Source organism: Vipera ursinii, assembly GCF_947247035.1.
Source record: "Vipera ursinii genome assembly, chromosome: 11".
NCBI lineage: Eukaryota > Metazoa > Chordata > Lepidosauria > Squamata > Viperidae > Vipera > Vipera ursinii.
In genome coordinates this window covers 1,428,242-1,448,086 of record NC_139524.1, presented here as the reverse complement: position 1 = coordinate 1,448,086, position 19,845 = coordinate 1,428,242, and the positions used below count along the sequence as shown (strand labels likewise).

The window sequence follows — 19,845 nt, the reverse complement described above, 5'->3', positions numbered from 1 at the left end:
GCAGGTAATTTCCAAACCAACTCATGAGGGAGGCCACACCCTTGACCTAGTTTTCTTATCTGGATGGTGGTTTGATGATCTTGGTGGGGGCTCTCCATTTATTATGCCCCTGCAGCTGGTCTTCCGTTTTGCCACCCCCCGCCGTGGGGACGTGGAACCAACTATATGGTACTGCCCCAGGCGCTTAATGGACCCTGATGGGTTCCAGGCAGCGCTGGGGTCCCCACCTGCCTCTGTTGCTCACAACTCGGCAGATGCCTTAGTGGAAGCCTGGGAAAGGGCAGCCACTGAGGCACCTGACCGAGTTGTACCCTTGCGGCCCCTGACCCGGTGCAGATCCCATCGAGCTCCATGGTTCTCCGCGGAGCTCCGGGGGATGAAGCATCGGAAACGGGGCCTAGAGAGCTGTTGGAGGTCAAGCCGATCCGAATCCGACCGGTTGCGACTAAGAACCTATATTAGGTCTTATCTCGCAGCGATGAGGGCGGCGAGGTGTAATTACTTCTCTGCCCTCATCGCGTCCGCAGATAATCGCCCGGCCGCCCTGTTTAGGGTGACTCGCTCCCTCCTTAATCAGGAGGTGAGAGAGGATCCCTTACAGGGTCGTGCCGAGGAGTTTGGTCAACATCTGTCGGATAAAATCGCTCAGATTCGGACCGGTTTGGACTCCAGCTGGGCAGAGTCCGACAATCAGGACACGGGCGGTCTTGTCAATGTTATCTGGGAGGAGTTTGATTCTGTGACCCCTGAGGAAGTGGACAGGATTATGGGGAGGTTGAGCTCCTCCACATGTTTATTGGACCCGTGCCCTTCCTGGCTGGCTTATGCAGCTAGGGAGAGGACACGAGGCTGGTTCCAGGCAGTTATATCTGCTTCTTTGAGTGAGGGTAATTTCCCCACCGTCTTGAAGGAGGTGGTGGTGAGACCTCTCCTCAAGAAGCCTGCCTTGGACCCAGCTGTGTTAAACAACTTTCGTCCAGTCTCCAACCTTCGCTTTCTTGCGAAGGTTGTTGAGAGTGTGGTGGCACATCAACTTCCTCTGGTTCTGGATGAAGCGGATTATCTCGACCCGTCCCAATTGGGCTTCAGGCCCGGGTACAGCATGGAGACGGCATTGGTCGCTCTGGTGAATGATCTCTGGAGGGCTCAGGACAGAGGACATTCCTCTGTCCTAGTCCTATTAGACCTCTCGGCGGCTTTCGATACCATCGACCATGGTATCCTGCTGCGGCGTCTCAGGGGATTGGGAGTGGGAGGCACAGTTCTTCAGTGGTTCTCCTCCTATCTCCTGGGACGCTCGCAGTCGGTGTTGGCAGGGGGGTAGAGGTCGACCCCAAGGGCTCTTGCTTGTGGAGTTCCTCAGGGATCGGTCCTCTCGCCTCTCCTGTTTAACATCTACATGAAACCGCTGGGTGAGATCATTCGTGGTTTTGGAGTTGGGTATCATCAATACGCCGATGATACCCAACTTTTCATTTCGACCCCAAACCACCCCAGTGATGCCCTCGCTGTGATGTCCCATTGCCTGGAGGCTGTTCGGGTCTGGATGGGGAGGAACAGGCTTCAGCTCAACCCTGACAAGACTGAGTGGCTGTGCATCCCGGCATCCCGAGACATTCAAAATGTTCCATCTCTTTCTATGGGGGGTGAGTTTTTACCCCCCGTGGATAGGGCTCGCAACTTGGGAGTCCCCCTAGATTCACGGCTTACTCTAGAAGATCACATAGTAGCCGTGACTAGGGGGGCTTTCGCTCAGGTTCGCCTGGTGCGTCAGTTGCGGCCCTATCTGGACCGGGATGCCTTGTGCACGGTCACTCATGCGCTCGTGACCTCTTGTCTGGACTACTGCAATGCTCTTTACATGGGGCTTCCCTTGAAGACCACTCGGATGCTCCAACTGGTACAGAATGCGGCCGCGAGAGTTGTCTTGGGAGTTTCCCGGTACTCCCATGTTACACCTTTGCTCCGCGAGCTGCATTGGCTACCAGTTGTCTTCCGGGTGAGGTTCAAGGTTTTGGTGATGGTTTTTAAGTCCTTACATGGCATGGGTCCGGAATACCTCGGGGACCACCTGCTGCCAGCGTTGACTCCCCTCCGCCCTGTGTGTTCCCACAGAGAGGGCCTCCTCAGGGTGCCTCCGGTCAGAGAATGCCGGCTGGTGGCCCCCTGGGGGAGGGCCTTCTCTGTGGGCGCCCCGGCTTTATGGAACCAACTGCCGGTTGAGCTCCGGATGGCACCGGATCTCCGCTCCTTCCGGCGTGGGTTAAAGACCCATTTATTCGAACAAGCTGGCCTGGCCTGATGGGGGAATGTCAGGGTTTTAATGGGTTTTTATATTTGATAGTTTTAATTGGGCAATTTATTTAATCTTTTTTTAACTTTTGTATTTCTATTTATATGCCCTGTTCACCGCCCTGAGTCCTTCAGGAGAAGGGCGGTATAAAAATCCAATAAATAATAATAATAATAATAATAATAATAATAATAATAATAATAATAATAATAATAATAATAATACCTACAACACGTGAAATAGATGTCCCATACCCAGTTACAAAAATCAAAAAACTATTTTTAATGTTTGATTTAAAAGTCTTCAACTTAACACATTATCAAGAAAATATGGATGAAGATCAGGAAAAAATCCTTTCTATGTTGAAATCAATATATGAAACCATTCTTTCAGCTTGTGACAAAATAGGATGCAACATAAAAGAACAAGACGCCAGCTTAGATATACAAACCCAGATCTTGACTACAACCAAAGAACTAACAATGCAGAAAATAACAGGAGAAGTGGAACAACTAAACACTAAGACAGAGGACCCAATTGACCAACAGATCCAGTCAATGGAAAAATCAGAAAAGGGAGTGACAACATTGAAAATGGAAAAGGAAAAAGAACAGATGAAATGGAAGATAAACCTATCAGAACAATTGTGGGAAATTGGACTAATAGGGAGGTGATCCAATGAATAAAAATGGGCTAGTTCTTAAAAAAACCACTGTAACCATCTTTCTTATTTCAAATAATATATATAATAATAGAGGGAGAACTGTTTGATGATTCAGAAGTACTAATATGGAAGGTTAGTTGGCAAAGGAAGAAAGCCAGAGTAAGGCTGAAAGAAGCTAGGGTTTTGCTTTATTAAAGGGGATTTCATATTACTGATCAGAGGGTTGAATATGGTGGAAAATAGATAATCTTTAGAAAATAAAGTAACATTATAATTGAATAGGTAAGACTAATAGACTTTTGGTTTAATATGGTGGGAAATAGATAACTTTTAGAAAACAGAACAAGACTATATGCAAATAGATAAAATGTGTATTTAGAATATTAGATTTTGTTATGAAAAGGGAAAAAGGTAGAAGTTGAGATAAGGGAAACTTTGGTTACCTAAAGCTTGGAAATTATAAATACCAAATGTTAATTTGAATATTGATGGGAAATTAAATATTGGGAAAAAAGCAATAACAGGACATTAATTGTATATAAGGATTGAATGCAAACACAATTAAGATATGTATAAGATAAAAATTATTGATAAATGTAACAAAGATGGTTTTACTTAGTTGATAATAATAACTATATTAGCCTAATATGAGATAGTAGATATTAAGGGAAAAAGAGAGGAAATATCTAATGTTGTAACTTGAGATTTGTTGTAAGGATTTATGTTTGTTATTGAATTATTGATTAACCCACGTTGCTTTTTAAATGTTTAATTGTAAAATTAGAAAACTAATAAAATATTATATATAAAAAAGAAGCGATTGGACAGTCATTTTTCCAGAATGGAATAGGGAATTGTGGGTGCTCCATCACCAGAGATTTTCAAAAACAGACTGGACAGCCATTTGTCTGGGATGCAATAAGGTCTCCTGTCTTGAGCAGGAATTTGGACGAGATAGAAGACCTCCGAGTCCCTTCCAGCACTGTGATTCTATGAAATTTGCATTCTGCCCATCTGTCTACCAATTTAGCAAAAGGAATGGCTGGGGGGAGGGGAGAAGTAGGGCTATCAAAAATGGGCTACAAAGATCAAATGACCACAATACAGCCATACAAGAAACAGTGAAGAGCCAGCCCTTTTGTTACTATGATAATTTTTTGCAATTTTTGCAGCCTAAACATGATAGCCCGGATGTAGGTCTCCCTTGTTCCTCCTCCAGAGATGGAATTGAGAGCAGTCAACTCCTCCCATTAACCAGAGTTGATTTGCTGCTTGGTTTAACCTGGGATGACGAAGTTCCTGAGTTGAGGAGGCCATTGTGCCTTGTGCAATGGTGTTTGCTCAGCCCAAGGTAGAATAAACAAGTCCTCCCTGATGGCCTCCTCTTCTCCTCCTCAGTCCCTGGTCTCACCTGGTGGTCTTCCTCCATCTGACAGGTAATGTGATTTTCTTCGGTCTCATTGTTGCCTCCTGCAGTCTTGGCAGAGAGATCAATGAAGCCAGTGGTGGGGTTTGTTATCTTCTGGATAAACAAAGCATCCAAGGAAGACGGGGGCACTGAGGAAGGAAGGGCCTGTTGTCTTCAGGAAGCTGGGTGTGAACATCAAACATGCCTTCACCGGGCAGGCTGAGTCAGAGCCCTGCTTGGGGCAGGTCTCTCCGTCATAACCTTACCTTAATCTGATTAGAAGGGAAAACATCTTTCTCATTTTTCTGAACAATAACTTTGTTCTCATCTGAACCACTGCAATATGCTCTACATGGGGCTGCCCATGGAGAACATCTGGAAGGTTTTCTTAGTCCAGAATGTAGTTCTCTAGTTAGCAGCTGGTGTTAATCCCCTAGAGCAGTGTTTCTCAACCTCAGCAGTTCTAAGAGGTGTGGACTTCAACTCCCAGAATTCCCATCTGGCATGAAGTAGCGACACCCAGGGCTTTTTTTCTCATAGAATGCTCAGAACGGCATTCCAGCACCTTTTTCTTCCAGGAAAAAAACCCCAGCTCCCTTATTGGCTTTCCTAAGCCTATTGCAGGGGTAGCAATCTTGGCTCTTTTTTATGACTCATGGACTTCAACTCCCAGAAATCCTGAGCCAGCCATGCTGAGGGGAAAGGGAGAGGTTTCCAAGCTGAGCCATGCTGGCTCAGGAATTCTGGGAGTTGAAGTCCTTGAGTCATAAAAGAGCCTGCACTAGAGGAGGACATTAAAATTATTTACAGGATTACTTCTTTAGGAACTAAACTTTTAGAATCTAAAACAGCTAATTCAAAAAAGCCAACAGGAAAGAACCTCACATTTTTCATCTGCTTCTGTCTTTTGGAAGGTAAAATTAGATAACAAAATAATCTATTTCTTATGTTAACATCTCTGCAATGAAATCAAAGGTAACAGGAAAGAAATGAGAAACATTTTTCTCAATGTAATATGTCTAATTTCGCTGATTCTAGAAAAAAATAGTATCTTTTGTACACTCTTGAAAACTATTTTGAATCTAAACAATTCTTAAGAATGAAATATTCTTAATTTGGACTTTACTTTTACTGTTTGGACTGTTGTGTGTTTTGAAAAATAGATTAGTTAGAATCTAGTTATGTTGCACTTCAGTCTACAATATATGATGTTTTCCCTGGTGAGCTAAACATCAATAACAACATTTATTTAAAAGGCTAAAATAATTTTGCTGATATTATCTGTATATTAAAATTTTGGACAAGCAGTGATCATGTATCCTAGCAAAAGATGTTACATATGTGCATAAGTGTAGTCAGTAGCATATGTCTTTTAAAAAATATCAAACATGCAAAGAAACAAAAATAAGTCCAAAATATCTGTATTACATCCAGAAATGCCAACTTTGCAACCAATATTTCTCATCCATAACTATGGCACCCTAAGGATACCTGCATACATGCAAATGCTTCTCTGGGATCAGTAACGCAGCAGGGATTGCTTTTTCCTTCCAGTAACATATACCTAAAACCAGTTTATTGCATTTGGCAATTATACTAAAAAAAAATCTCATTGTCAACCAATATAATTCATTTAAATTGAAATCAAGTGAAAAATTTATTTAAATTATTTTATTAAAACAAATTAACGGCAATTCTTTTATAAGAAGTTGCCTCAAACAAAATGAGTTTGACATGCCTTCTCTTGATAGTTGAATGCTCCAAAATAAATTCTAGACCAGGCCTGTACATGCAGCCTACCAAGCACCCTTGGACAGAGCACAGACTTTAAAGAAAAAGTAATAAAATCACCACCACTGCACTGAAAGTCATGTTGCCTAGTGCCTCCATGGCTTACCATGACCACAAGCTCCAACACTTTAGTCACCAAATCATCGATTAGCCCACCAGCATTCTTTTGCAGACCACAAAGATTTTTAATTTATCAGTGTGGGCCTTTCCCTTCTACAAGTTGCACAGATCTCTTCTAGATTTTCCTCTTGCCTTTCCGAGTTAACTCCTTGGTCTGTCATTGGGCAAGAATTGACTTTGTAGGGAAGCATATTATCATTTGCTGTATATTTAACATATGTTCTACCTTTATTTAGCAATTATATAATCCACATGGTGAGGTTTAATAATAATAATAATAAGTTGGAAGGGACCTTGGAGGTCATCTAGGAAACCCTATACCATTTCAGACAAATGGCTGGCCAGTCTCTTCTTAAAAACTTCCAGTGTTGGAGCATTCACCACTTCTGGAGGCAGGTTGTTCCATTGGTTAATTGTTCTAACTGTCAGGAAGTTTCTCCTTAGTTCTAGGTTGCTTCTCTCCTTCACTAGTTTCCATCTGTTGCTTCTTGTCCTGCTTTCAGGTGCTTTGGAGAATAGCTTGACTCCCTCTTCTTTGTGGCAGCCCCTGAAATATTGGAACACTGCTATTCTGGATCAAAGCCTGCTGTATTGTGATTAATCTCTTGTTATCACTGTTAACAGTCCCTTTACAGATAGCTGAACTCATGAAATACCTTGATCATCCAGAAATACCTTTATTTGCATGTAGTGCAGTTTACAGCATGATAAGGTGAGTTAGGAGATATTATACAGTATTCCAAGGTCAGAAGATGGTAATAACTCACAGCGCCTGCACATGGATCTGGAGCACATGTCTGCTGGTTATCACATGTCTGCCGGTAATGGAGAATGAAAATCTCCAGGGCAGAAGAAGGAGGAAGTCCATCCCAGAAAAGGGGAGGGGAGAGGAAATACATCATAGAGTAGGAGGGGTTCTGGCTGCTCACATTGTAATTTCCCCAAAACGGCCACATGGTGGCAGCACACTCCCTGTCTGGTATTTCATAATACCATCATATAAAATCATATAACGGTAGTTATTCAAATGCAAATACACGTTTGTGGTTTGCTTGTTGTCATAAAACACCTGAGAGATATATAAGAGATAACCTGAGATATATACGACATAAAAACCTGAGAGAAATAAGAAATAAACATGCAAACATATAAGACATAAAACCTGAGAGATATAAAAATAAACATGCATACATAGTGCAATAATAAGAACTGCCATTATAGGCTACAAATAGTGTAGATTAAAGTTCAAATAACTTTTCTTCTTGGAGTCAGGATCCAACCAGGAAAGGCGACGAATTCTGTCTTCAAGAGGCAGAGTGAAGACAAGTTCTGCAATGGTCTGATGAAAGTTTTTGTTGCCTTTCGATTCTTGAGCTTGATGGTCCTTAAATAGGACAAGATCTCTGACTTGAAGATTGGGGTGAAAATGAGACCTTTGTGACTGGAGCATGAGCTTGTTGCTCCCTGCCATGTTGCTCCCTGGCATAATTTGAAGCACGGTTGGATACAGGTGATTGCTGTGGATTGCCTAGAAGTGGAACAGGATGCATAGCTGTATCGTGCTTGTCGCTATTGCATTCTGTGCACTTGACAAAGGCTTTACAATTTTTAGCAAAATGGTCATATGATGCACATCACCTATAGCATATTCCAAGTTTTTGGAGAACCTCTTTCCGCTCTTGCATAGTCTTAGATCTAAGCTCACGACATTTTCTAAGAGGGTGAGGTTTTTTGTGAATAGGACACTGGCGATTAGGATCTTCATCCCCACCACCTGAATCACTCCATTGAGGAGGAGATGGTACAGGATGTGAGATGGTCAGAAGATGGTAATAACTCACAGCGCCTGCACGTGGATCTGGAGCACATGTCTGCTGGTTATCACATGTCTGCTGGTAATGGAGAATGAAAATCTCTAGGGCAGAAGAAGGAGGAAGTCCATCTCAGAAAAGGGGAGGGGAGAGGAAATACATCATAGGGGTTCTGGGTGCCCACATTGTAATTTCCTCAAAACGGCCACGTGGTGGCAGCACAACTGCTATCATGTCACCCCTCACCGTTCTCTTCATTAAACTAGACATACCCAATTCCAGCAACTGTTCCCTATATGTTTTAGCCTCCAGTCCCCCAATCATCTTTGTTGCTCTTCTCTGTACTCTTTCTAGAGTCTCAACATCTTTTTTACATCCTGGTGACCAAAACTGGATGCAGTATTCCAGGTGTGGCCTTACCAAGGCATTGTAAAGTGGTATTAGTACTTCACGTGATCTTGATTCTATCCCTCTGTTAATGCAGCCTAGCACTGTGTTGGCTTTTTTGGCAGCTGCAGCGCACTGCTGGCTCATATTTAAGTGATTGTCCACTAGGACTCCGAGATCTCTCTCACAGTTACTACTAGTGAGCAAGGTACCACCTATACTATACCTGTGCATTTGATTTTTCCTGCCTAAATGTAGAACCTTACTTTTTTCACAACTGAATTTCATTTTGTTAGATAGCGCCCAGTGTTCAAGTCTGTCCAGATCCTCCTGTATCTTAGGCCTATCTTCTGGAGTATTGGCTATTCCTGCCAGCTTGGTGTCGTCTGCAAATTTGATGAGTTCCCCATCTATCCCCTCATCCAAATCGTTGATGAAGATGTTGAAGAGCACTGGGCCCAGAACAGAGCCCTGGGGCACCCCACTACACACTTCCTTCCATGTAGATGCAGTTCCATTGAGGACCACATGCTGAGTACAGCCTGTCAGCCAGCTACGAATCCATCTGGTGGTGATGCTATCTAACCCACATTTTTCTATCTTATCAAGTAGTAGGTTGTGATCTACTTTATCAAATGCCTTACTGAAGTCCAAGTAAATTATATCTACAGCATTCCTCTGGTCCACTAGTTTTGTCACTTGGTCAAAGAATGCAATAAGATTTGTCTGGCATGATCTGCTTTTGACAAACCCATGTTGGCTTTTAGTGATAACTTTGTTTGCATCTAGGTGTTCTCTGATTTGTTGTTTGATTATCTTTTCCAGAATCTTCCCAGGTATTGAGGTCAGGCTGATAGGTCTGTAATTTCCTGGATCTATTTTTTCCCTTTTTTGAATATGGGAACTACATATTGGGGCAATTTACAATAGAAAAAAATATATTTAAAACCATAAGATTAAAACATAAAAGCAGGGCTTTTTTTCTCATAGAACGCTCAGAATGGCGTTCTGGCACCTTTTTTTGCACACACAAAAAAACCTTTTGCATAAGCTATGCTACTCCCTCTATTGGCTTTCAAAAGCCTATTGGCTTTTGAAAGCCAATAGGAATTGCTGCTGAGCGCACCAAAAGACCTGGCTAGCAAACGTTGCACCAGCTAGTTGTCTGCAGCGAAAGCAAGTAAGCAGGAAATTTGCATCCCTCCCTACTGCCCAACTACACCATTTCAACTAGGTAAGTAAGAGAGGACAAGGAGTGGGAGGTGGGTTCTGCGGAGTCCATGTGCACTCCATTCTTGTGCTCACCCATGTCATCCAGGCTGGTGGCCTACCTGGTGCTGGACCTGCACCACCGTTGCCTCGCCCTGTGTGCATAAGTGGCCGCCCTGCATCACCTGGCTCGCACTGCCTCCATTGCCCATCCCACGCAGCCCCGCCATATAGAGCAGGCCCTGCTGCTCCCACAGCACCAGCCGCGCCGGCTCTGGCCCCGGGGGGGGGAAGCCTGCCACCTACACCCCTCGCACCTGTGACCGCAGCATCGCCCCACCCCATCCACCCCGCCTCCTGCACCCACCAAGATGAGAGTTCCAGCACCTTTTTTTTAAAGAAAAAATGCACTGGTGACACCCACTCTGTGGAATACAATCTGCTGAGCAATTAGAATAGAATAGAGCTGGAAGGGACTGTGGAGGTCTTCTAGTCCAGCCCCCCATTCAAGCAGGAAAACCTATACTATCTCAGACAAGTGACTGTCCAGTCACTTCTGGGGTGTTGGCTATTCCTGCCAGTTTGGCGTCATCTGCAAATTTGATGAGTTCCCCTTCTATTCCCTCAACTAAGTCATTGATGAAGATATTGAAGAATACTGGGCCCAAGACGGAGCCTTGTGGTATCCCACTCCATTAGGTCCACCCAGCCTGGTTTAGCCCTCCAGAAGCTTTTGAAAACTGAACTATTCTGGAAAGCTTTTGAGAAACAGGACGTTTTATGTTTATAGTTTTTTCTTATTTGAAATGTACTAGGGTTGTTTTATTGCAACTACCTAGTTTGTATAAACTAAGTCACATGATTAGAGTGTGAAAAAAGAGCAGAGGAAGATGAAGATCTGTCATTTTGCATATTTTCAATTTGCCTCCATTTCTGCTTGGTCTGTCCTACTTTTGCATTCAAACTGACAGAACATAGTTTCTCTACTCTGCATCTATTTATGTATCAAAATTATCAAATTTCTATCATACATCATACAAAAAGTGACTCAGGGAGGCGCATAACAATTTTCTAGAAATGTCAATGTATACTATAAAATAAATAAATAACGACAATGTTCCTATTAGAAAACTTTCATTTGGTCAATTATTACTTTTCTGGAACCAAAGGAAGCTTTTATTGCCTTTTGCTTAAAAAAGAAGGAACTGAGATGGATCTCCGAGGCCGTGTCCTCTGGCCTACAAGCCTTCCGCCAAGTGTTTCATTTAAACGTGGGATTCTTCGTGAGGTGAGCTTTGGTCCTGATAAAGGGTTCCCCCGTCCAGTCATCTCCCACTCCAGGGGCCAGGGGCCATTTCTGTTTCTCGGCTGAGGGACCCAGCGTTGTCCCAAGACGCTTCTGTGGTCATGTGGCCAGCATGTTTAGATGCCGAGGCTCACGGAACACGGTTTCCTTCCACTGAAGGGGTACCTTGACTTACAACCGTTCATTTAGTGACCGTTCAAAGTTACAATGGCACTGAAAAAAGTGACTTCAGACCATTTTTCACACTTGTGACCATCGCAGCCTCCCCATGAACACGTGATCAAAATTCAGAGGCTTGGCAACTGACTCATATTTATGACGGTCGCACTGTCCTAGAATCATGTGATCACATTTTGTAACCTTCTGACAGGGAAGCTGGATTCACTTAACAACCGGGTTACTAACTTAACAACTGCAGTGATTCACTTAACAACTGTGCCAAAAAAGTAAAATGGGACAAAACTCACTTAACAAATGTCTCACTTACCAACAGAAATTTTGGGCTCAGTTGTGGTCTTACTTGCATTTGGATGCTTTTGAACTGCCTGGTGGGCTCGCCCCAGCTCCTGCCCAGCTGGTGACTATAAAGACACATTAATGTTATTGCCGGGTTTTTTTCAGAATTTCTTAAATGTTTCCTATTTCCTATCAAGGAATGTTTAGCCCTGAAATTTCTTTGTGGTCTCCTATTCAAACAAGATCTAAATTTTCCTCTTTTCAGTTGAGGATAACAAGATGCTGTCACCTGTTGTTGAATGAAGATACTATCTTCAATATCATTGCCTTCAGACTTGGATATCGCTTTGTGAAAAATACAGATTGTCATGGTTCAGATAGATGAGACCATTTAAAATAATATAATACCATTATCAGAAGAACTAAAGAGCCTCTTGTTGCAGGTGAAGAAGGAGAGTGCAAAACATGGGTTGAAAGTTAACATTAAGAAAACCAAGATCATGGCATCTGGCCCTCTCAATTCCTGGCAAATAGATGGGGAAGAAATGGAGGTAGTGACAGATTTTATTATTTATTTATTTATTTATTTATTAATTTAATTTGTATACCGCCCTTCTCCCGAAGGACTTATTTTCCTGGGCTCCAAGATCACTGCAGATGGGGACTGTAGCCAAGAAATTAAAAGACGCTTGCTCCTGGGGAGGAAAGCCATGGCAAATCTAGACAGCACACTAAAAAGCAGAGACATTACCCTGTCAATAAAAGTGCGTATAGTCAAGGCTATGGTCTTACCAGTTGCAATGCACGGCAGTGAAAGCTGGACCATAAAAAAGGCTGAGCGCCAAAGAATTGAGACCTTTGAACTATGGTGCTGGAGAAGACTCCTATGAGTCCCTTGGACTGCAAGGCGATCAAACCGGTCAGTCCTAGAGGAGATCAACCCTGACTGCTCTTTAGAAGGCCAGATCTTGAAGCTAAAACTCAAATACTTTGGCTACCTAATGAGAAGGAAGGACTCACTGGAGAAGAGCCTAATGCTGGGAAAGATTGAGGGCAAGAGAAGAAGGGTACGACAGAGAATGAGGTGGCTGGATGGAGTCACTGAAGCAGTAGGTGTGAGCTTAAATGGACTCCAGAAAATGGTAGAGGACAGGAAGGCCTGGAGGAACATTGTCCATAGGGTTGCGATGGGTCGGACATGACTTCGTAGCTAACAACAACAATACCATTATCTGTACTTAAATAAACCATAGCCAAGTCTGAAGGTAATACTTTATTTCAATGCATTAAAAATATTCTTGATCTTCCCTAATGACTTGTTATCAGACATAAAAAAGCATAATAACAGAGTTGGAAAGGATCTTGGAGGTCTTCTAGTCCAACCCTCTGCTCAAGCAGTAAACCTTATACCATTTCAGACAAATGGTTGTCCAATCTCTTCTTAAAAGCTTCTAATGTTGGAACACCCACAACTTCTTAGAGGTAACTCGTTCCACTGGTTAATTGTTATGTCAGGAAATTTCTCCTTAGTTCCAGGTTGCTTCTCTCCTTGATTGGTTCCCCCCATTTCTTCTTGTCCTGTCTTCAGGTGGTTTGAAGAACAGGTTGACCCCTCTTCCTTGTAGCAGCCCCTCAAATATTGGAAGGCTGCTATCATGTTTCCCCTCGTCCTTCTTTACATTAAAGTAGACATACCCAATTCCTGTAACTGTTCATGTGTTTTAGTCTCCGGTCCCCTAGTCATCTTTATTGCCCTTTTCTACACTCTTTCCAGAATCTCAATATCTTTTTTATATCTTGGAGACCAAAATGGATGCAGTATTCCAAGTGTGGCCTTACCAAGGCATTATAAAGTGGTATTAACACTTCACGTGTTAATAGGAGACTTGGCTTTCCCTGTCGAATCATCTGACATGGTTCATGGAATTGGGCTAGTGAAAAAAAAAACCCAAACCAAGAAACGGTGTAGAATCTTTTGAAGGCTGATTTCTCTTTCTGTAAACTCCATTCTGCTCTTGCACTTTTCGATGTTGGAGCGCCCTCTCGTGGGGAGTGGTTTGCTTTGCGAGGCTGCCTTTGGAACATTGTCACTGCTGAGATGCATCACATCTGCCATCGCCATCTCTAATTTCTGGGCATCTCCACTGTGGGTGCCCTGATTGGGAGAGGCGGGGAAGAGAAGGGAAATGAACAGGAGATAAGGCAGGCATTCCAGGTGGACTGACCTTAGATCTCTTGCGGGCACACAGAGACTCATGACTTATGACCCATTTGACACCTCCATTGGGCTCAGCCTACCCACCTACAGTTCCCAAGAGAATCTGGATTCTTGTAAACAGTCATGCAGCAATAAAGAAGTGACTTTGATCACCTCACTGTGTTGTTCTGGTTCCTTGTACCTGACAAAAAAGAAGGACCCTAGCCCACAGCTGCCTAGTGGGCAGAGCAAGAAGCGCAGGATGGTATAAGCCAGCAGGTCTGAATTGTACTTGCAAGATTCTGTCAATGTAGCTTTACAATAAAGTAGAATTCACTCATCTGGTTGTGATCTTATCTGGTGCACCTGGGAAAGCTGACAGTGACTTTACCTGCCTCTGTTCTGTTCTCCCACCCTCCCCCGCTCTTTCTTTCCAAGCTGTTATTATTGTCGTGGGAGTGGATTTTCCAGTTACTCTTGACTCTTGACAGCTATGCAATCTGTGCAGTTTTCTTGGAGACAAGCTTCAGAAGTGATTTGCTGACATGTCCTTCCAGGATGTTTTGGGGCGTCCCAGTGAAAGGCTGGGAAGATCAGGGTTACCAATACCCCAGTAGGCAAAAGAGGACACAAACCATTAGAAAGAAGGACCGAATGAAGGGGAAAGGAGGACACACTATTTGGCATTCTTGACAAAAATTAAGTGAAAAACTGTAAAAATAAAAGCTACTTAGGCCTACATGTATAGTTTATTTTTTATTTGTTAAATTTATATGCTGCCCTCCATTATCCAATTACTTTTTCTAACATCAGGAAGACTAGTTTTTCAATTGCAATTTTCCCCCAACATATCTTTATTTGCAAGAACAGATGCTAGCGGTAGTATAGAATCAACAACAGCCTTTTCAAATTTCACACCCTGAAAATATGACGAGTCCTTCAATCCACAGACCAACATGATCATAAATATGAAGGGCTGGATTGAAACCAATGGCTGGAATCAGGAAAATAAGTAAATCACATAAATTAAGTTTGTAGAGTTTGTTGACAAATGAGTCAAAGACAATTTGTCCCAGTACACAACCTTTCAGTGACGACTCTTGTGAAAGCAATCCAAAAACAGTAACAAGAGGAAGACACTCAAAAAGCCAGACCATACTTGATTTGAAGGCTATGCCTGCCAGATGGAGAACATGAGGACAAAAAGGAAACATCAAAACATGAAACCACAGGACTGGAAGGGACTTTGGAAGTCTTCTAGTCCAGACATGTCAAACACAAGGCCCTGGGGCCAGATCCGGCCCACGAAGTGGTTTCATGTGGCCCGCGAAGCCATCCTGGAAACAGTGAGGGAACAGCCCCCACTGCCTTGGCCCTGGCCCAGAGACCTTCCTTCTGCCAGAGACCCTCAGATCTGTCCTGCCCAGGCCCACATAGACACCCTTGATGCGAATGATGTAGAGCTGGCCATGCCCACCCTGTAGGCCATACGCACTCTAGCCACGCCCACCCAGTAGGCCATACCCACCCGGCCCCTTGAGGGCAACCGCAATGCTGATGCGGCCCTCAATGAAATTGAGTTACACCCCTAGTCCAACCCCTGCCCAAGGCAGGAGACCTTATATCATTCCAAACAAATGAATGCCCAATATTTTCTTGAAGAACTCTAGCAATGGAGAACCTACAACTCTGAGAGGGAAGCTGGTCCACTGACTGATTTCTTTCATTGTCAGTGTCCTCCTTCTGCTGGACATCTTGTAACCTTAGGAGAGAGGGACCTTACTCCAAACTGGACCATTCTTTCCAAACTAAGTCTGAATGCCTACAGCCTCTTCTTGTAAGGGAGTTGTTAAGGAATTTGTTGTGCAGAGGTCTCCTTGTGCTACCAAAGAGTTGCACAGACAAGGAAGGGTACTGAGAGCAGTAAGAGTCACACACAGGAGTATACTGAGTTGTAAAAGTAAAAAGTATTTTACTTTAAGGTGTTGTAAAATCAAAAATGCACAGTCAAAAATAAACAGTCCAGGTCATAAACAATAGCAACAGTCCAAGGAGTAATCCAAACTACAAAGTCTTCTTACCAGTCCAGAGGTCAATACACAGTTCAGGTTTACAACAGTAGTAAACCAACAGCAGAGCAAAAACAGTAATAGTAGAGATCAGTGAATTCAGAGAGAGAGAGAAGCTACGTTCCTAGCTTCCTCTTATGGCCATGAGAACACTTACACACCCATTGGCCAATTAACTTCTTAAAGACATAGCATTATGGTTAATACATTTTCAACCCAACATTGTAGGCTAGCACCATATGCCTAACAGGAGTGACATCCTTACAAGCCTTCTGGTAATTCCGCAATACCTTTGTGCACTTTTTCTAGCCCAGAACCTCTATTCCGAGCTGTCTAGGATCCAGGGCTGCACATCTTGAAAAGCAGTCTTATCCTCTATTTGCAAAACACATTGCTTTTTTGCTCTTGCCCATCAGAAGCGAATTCCATTGAGTTGTACCTTCCAAGCTGGCTGGGGAAAAACCTCCCTGGCCTTTGATGGAGTTTCTAGAGATAAATATATTGTTAAGTTAAGCAAAATTAAAAATGTTAAGAATTAACTAAGGGCAAGCTAGATTGAACGGATAATAAGATAACCTCCAGATGTTCATCATAGACAGATTTCCAGACAGTTAAATTGCTTAATGCGTTTCCTTTGGCTAGCCTATCAATCTACCAGCCTGTCTGAGAGGCTTCACTAATAGTCTTCCTCCGTCCACACGATTATCGTGGAAATGCCTCAGTGGTACCAGCGGTGGTTCTCCCACCAGGTAGGGCCTGTGATTCATCGATGGCACTCAAGTGTGGAAAATTGATTGCCAGCTATTGTCAGCAGGCTACGATTAACTCACTAGAGTTGTCTTTGCAACACAAATTAATAGCAGGGAGAATAAAAGCAGAGTGAATAATTTTATTAATTAATCACTTTCTGTAAATAAATGAATTTGCGATTTAAAGGGACAAAATCATAAAAGCAAAATGGAGAGCTTGTGGTCCTTGGGGCTGATCTAAATGGGAATTTGTGGCTGTAAATCAGTGCTGATTTACCCAAAGGTGCTTTTTTCAAGAGGCAACTGGACTTTCTTTGTTTTTCCTTGAAGATGTTTCGCTTCTCATCCTAGAAGTTTCTTCAGTTCTCCACCATTCAGTCAGAACTGAAGAAGCTTCCTGGATGAAAAGCAAAATGCCTTCAAGGAAAGACAAAGTCCTGTTGCCTCTTGAAAAAAGCACCTTTGGGACAACCATGATCTGGATGACTGAGCATCTCCATAGACAGACAGCACTGATTTATTGTGCAGGGAAGTGGGTCGGAAAGTGCTCTGGATCTATCTCCTTTCAAGACATCACCCCATCACCCCCTGATCTCCCTAACATAGAAGCAAAGGGTCTCCAAGCAGCTCAAGGATTCCAAGTTGTTGGAAATTTCAAGTCCCAGTGAGTTCCTGAAATTTCACAGCCAGAATTAGAGGAGTGACTGGCTGCTGCCACCTTGATTTTGCTTTTCATTTTTCAATTTCCAAGTTTAGATATCAGGCCTGGGTCAGATCCTGCTGAACTCTCAAGCTCAGGCAAGCTGGGTTATAATTGGTCACCTGCTGAGGATCTACTGGCAGGAAATTTAGCCTGAACATTTATTTAACAAAATAACAGAATAATAGAGTTGGAAGAGACCTTGGAGGTCATCTGGATGGGGAGGAACAGACTTCAACTCAACCCTGACAAGACTGAGTGGCTGTACATTCCGGCTTCCCGGGACACCTGGGATGTTCCATCTCTTTCTATGGGGGGTGAGCTTTTACCCCCTGTGGATAGGGCTCGCAACTTGGGAGTCCTCCTAGATTCACGACTCACTTTGGAGGATCATATAGTGGCCGTGACTAGGGGGGCTTTTGCCCAGGTTCGCCTGATGCGCCAGTTGCGGCCCTATCTGGACCGGGAGGCCTTATGTACGGTCACTCATGCGCTCGTGACCTCTCGCCTAGACTACTGTAATGCTCTCTACATGGGGCTTCCCTTGAAGACTACTCGGAGGCTCCAACTGGTACAGAATGCGGCCACGAGAGTTGTCTTGGGAGTTTCCCGGTACTCCCATGTTACACCTTTGCTCCGTGAGCTGCATTGGTTACCAGTTGTCTTCCGGGTAAGGTTCAAGGTTTTGGTTATGATCTTTAAGTCCCTACATGGCATGGGTCCGCGATACCTCGAGGACCACCTGCTGCCGGCGTCGACTCCCCTCCGCCCTGTGCGTGCCCACAGAGAGGGCCTCCTCAGGGTGCCTCCGGTCAAGGAATGTCGACTGGTGGCCCCCAGGGGGAGGGCCTTCTCTGTGGGTGCTCCGGCATTATGGAACCAACTGCCGGTTGAGCTCCGGACGGCATCAGACCTCCGATCCTTCCGTCGCGGGTTGAAGACCCATTTATTTGAACTAGCAGGTCTGGCCTGATGGGGGTATATGGGTTTTTATAGGCTTGTTTTATCATTCTTGTTTTAACTTGGGCATTGATTTAATTGTCTTTTAATTTTTGTATTGTTATTTATATATGCCCTGTGAACCGCCCTGAGTCCCTTAGGGAGAAGGGCGGTATAGAAATCTCAATAAATTAAATTAAATTAAATCTAGTCCAACTCCTTGCACAAGCAGGAGAATCTAAACCATTTCAGACAAATGGCTGTCTAGTCTCTTCTTAAAAGCCTCCAATGATGGAGCATCCACAACCTCTGGAGGCAGGTTGTTCCACTGGTTAATTGTTCTAACTGTCAGGAAGTTTCTCCTTAGTTCCAGGTTGCATCTCTCCTTGATTAGTTTCCATCCATTGATTTTTGTCCTGCCTTCAGGTGCCTTAGAGAATAGCTTGGCTCCCTCTTCTTTGGGGCAGCTCCTGAGATACTGAAAGACTGCTATCATGTCACTCCTAGTCCTTTTTCTCACACTGATGGAGAACATTGAGAGCCATCTCTCTCCTCCCCCCACTTCTAGCATTTTGCAGGTATAAGTAAAGGTAAAGGTTCCCCCGCACATGCGTGCTAGTCATTTCCAACTCTAGGGGCCGGTGCTCATCTCCATTTCAAAGCCGAAGAGCCAGTGCTTGTCCGAGGACATCTCTGTGGTCATGTGGTCAGCATGACTAGACGCCAAAGGCGCACGGAACGCTGTTACCTTCCCACCGGAGTGGTCCCTATTTTTCTACTTGCATTTTTACGTGCTTTCGAACTGCTAGGTTGGCAGAAGCTGGGATGAGTAACAGGCGCTCACTCTGTTACGCGGCACTCGGGATTCGACCCGCCAAACTGCCGACCTTCTGATCGACAAGCTCAGCGTCCTAACCCACTGAGCCACCGCGTCCCTTTTTGCAGGTATAGCAAGATATAAATCAAAGGGAGATCTGAATGGATAGCTGCAAAATAAAAATGCAAACCATCCAGGATGAAGATTGTGGGCTCTTAAACTCATTCCCAATCCTAGCAGATTGGGGAGATGGTTTGGCTGCTAATTTTTATGCGCTTGGTGAATTTTCTTTCTTTTTTGTAATAATTTTATTAAAGATTATTATACAAGAAGAACTTACACAATTACAGAATAAAGAAATACATAAAAGTTTTTTTAATTAAAAAGTGCAAAAAAGGAAAAAAGAAAGAAAATAAAAATAAAAATAGATCACCCAGTTTTCTATAAGTCTGTCTCTAAAGCCTCATCTCTCCCTATTAAACTGCAAAAGTCCAGTAAGGGTTGTCAGAAATAACTATATAAAAATATGATACAAATAAAAAGAATGCAGAGAAGAACAACAAAGAGGATTAAAGGTCTGGAAGCTAAAACCTGTGATGAGCAGTTCAAGGAAGGAGGTATGTTCCTTCTCTCTTCTAGTCTAACGAGGAGGAGGAGGAGGTGACTTGACAGCTGTCTTCTTCCACTTCTGTCACAGAGAAGAGGGGGTCAACCTCTCCTCCAAAGCACCAGAGGGCAGGACAAAAACTAACAGATGGAAGCTTATCAAACAGAGATCCAAGTTAGAACTAAGGAGAAGTAAAAACAACTAATCAATGGAACAGTTTGTCTCCTGGAGATGTGGGTCAATAACACTGGAGGTTTTCAGGAATAGACCAGACTACCATACGTCTGGGGTGATATAAAGTCTCCTGCTTGGACAGAGGGTT

General features: G+C 43.6%; 1 protein-coding gene across 1 annotated transcript in view; it reads left to right on the top strand.

The window, feature by feature from the left end:
• AAGAB (alpha and gamma adaptin binding protein) overlaps positions 1-19,345 on the top strand; it is a 157,560-nt gene extending 138,215 nt beyond the window's left edge. The window contains exon 10 of the mRNA XM_083371592.1: positions 18,696-19,345. The gene's annotated coding sequence lies outside the window, so the exon portion shown is untranslated. The remainder of the gene's footprint in view (positions 1-18,695) is intronic.
• The last annotated feature ends 500 nt before the right edge of the window (positions 19,346-19,845 follow it).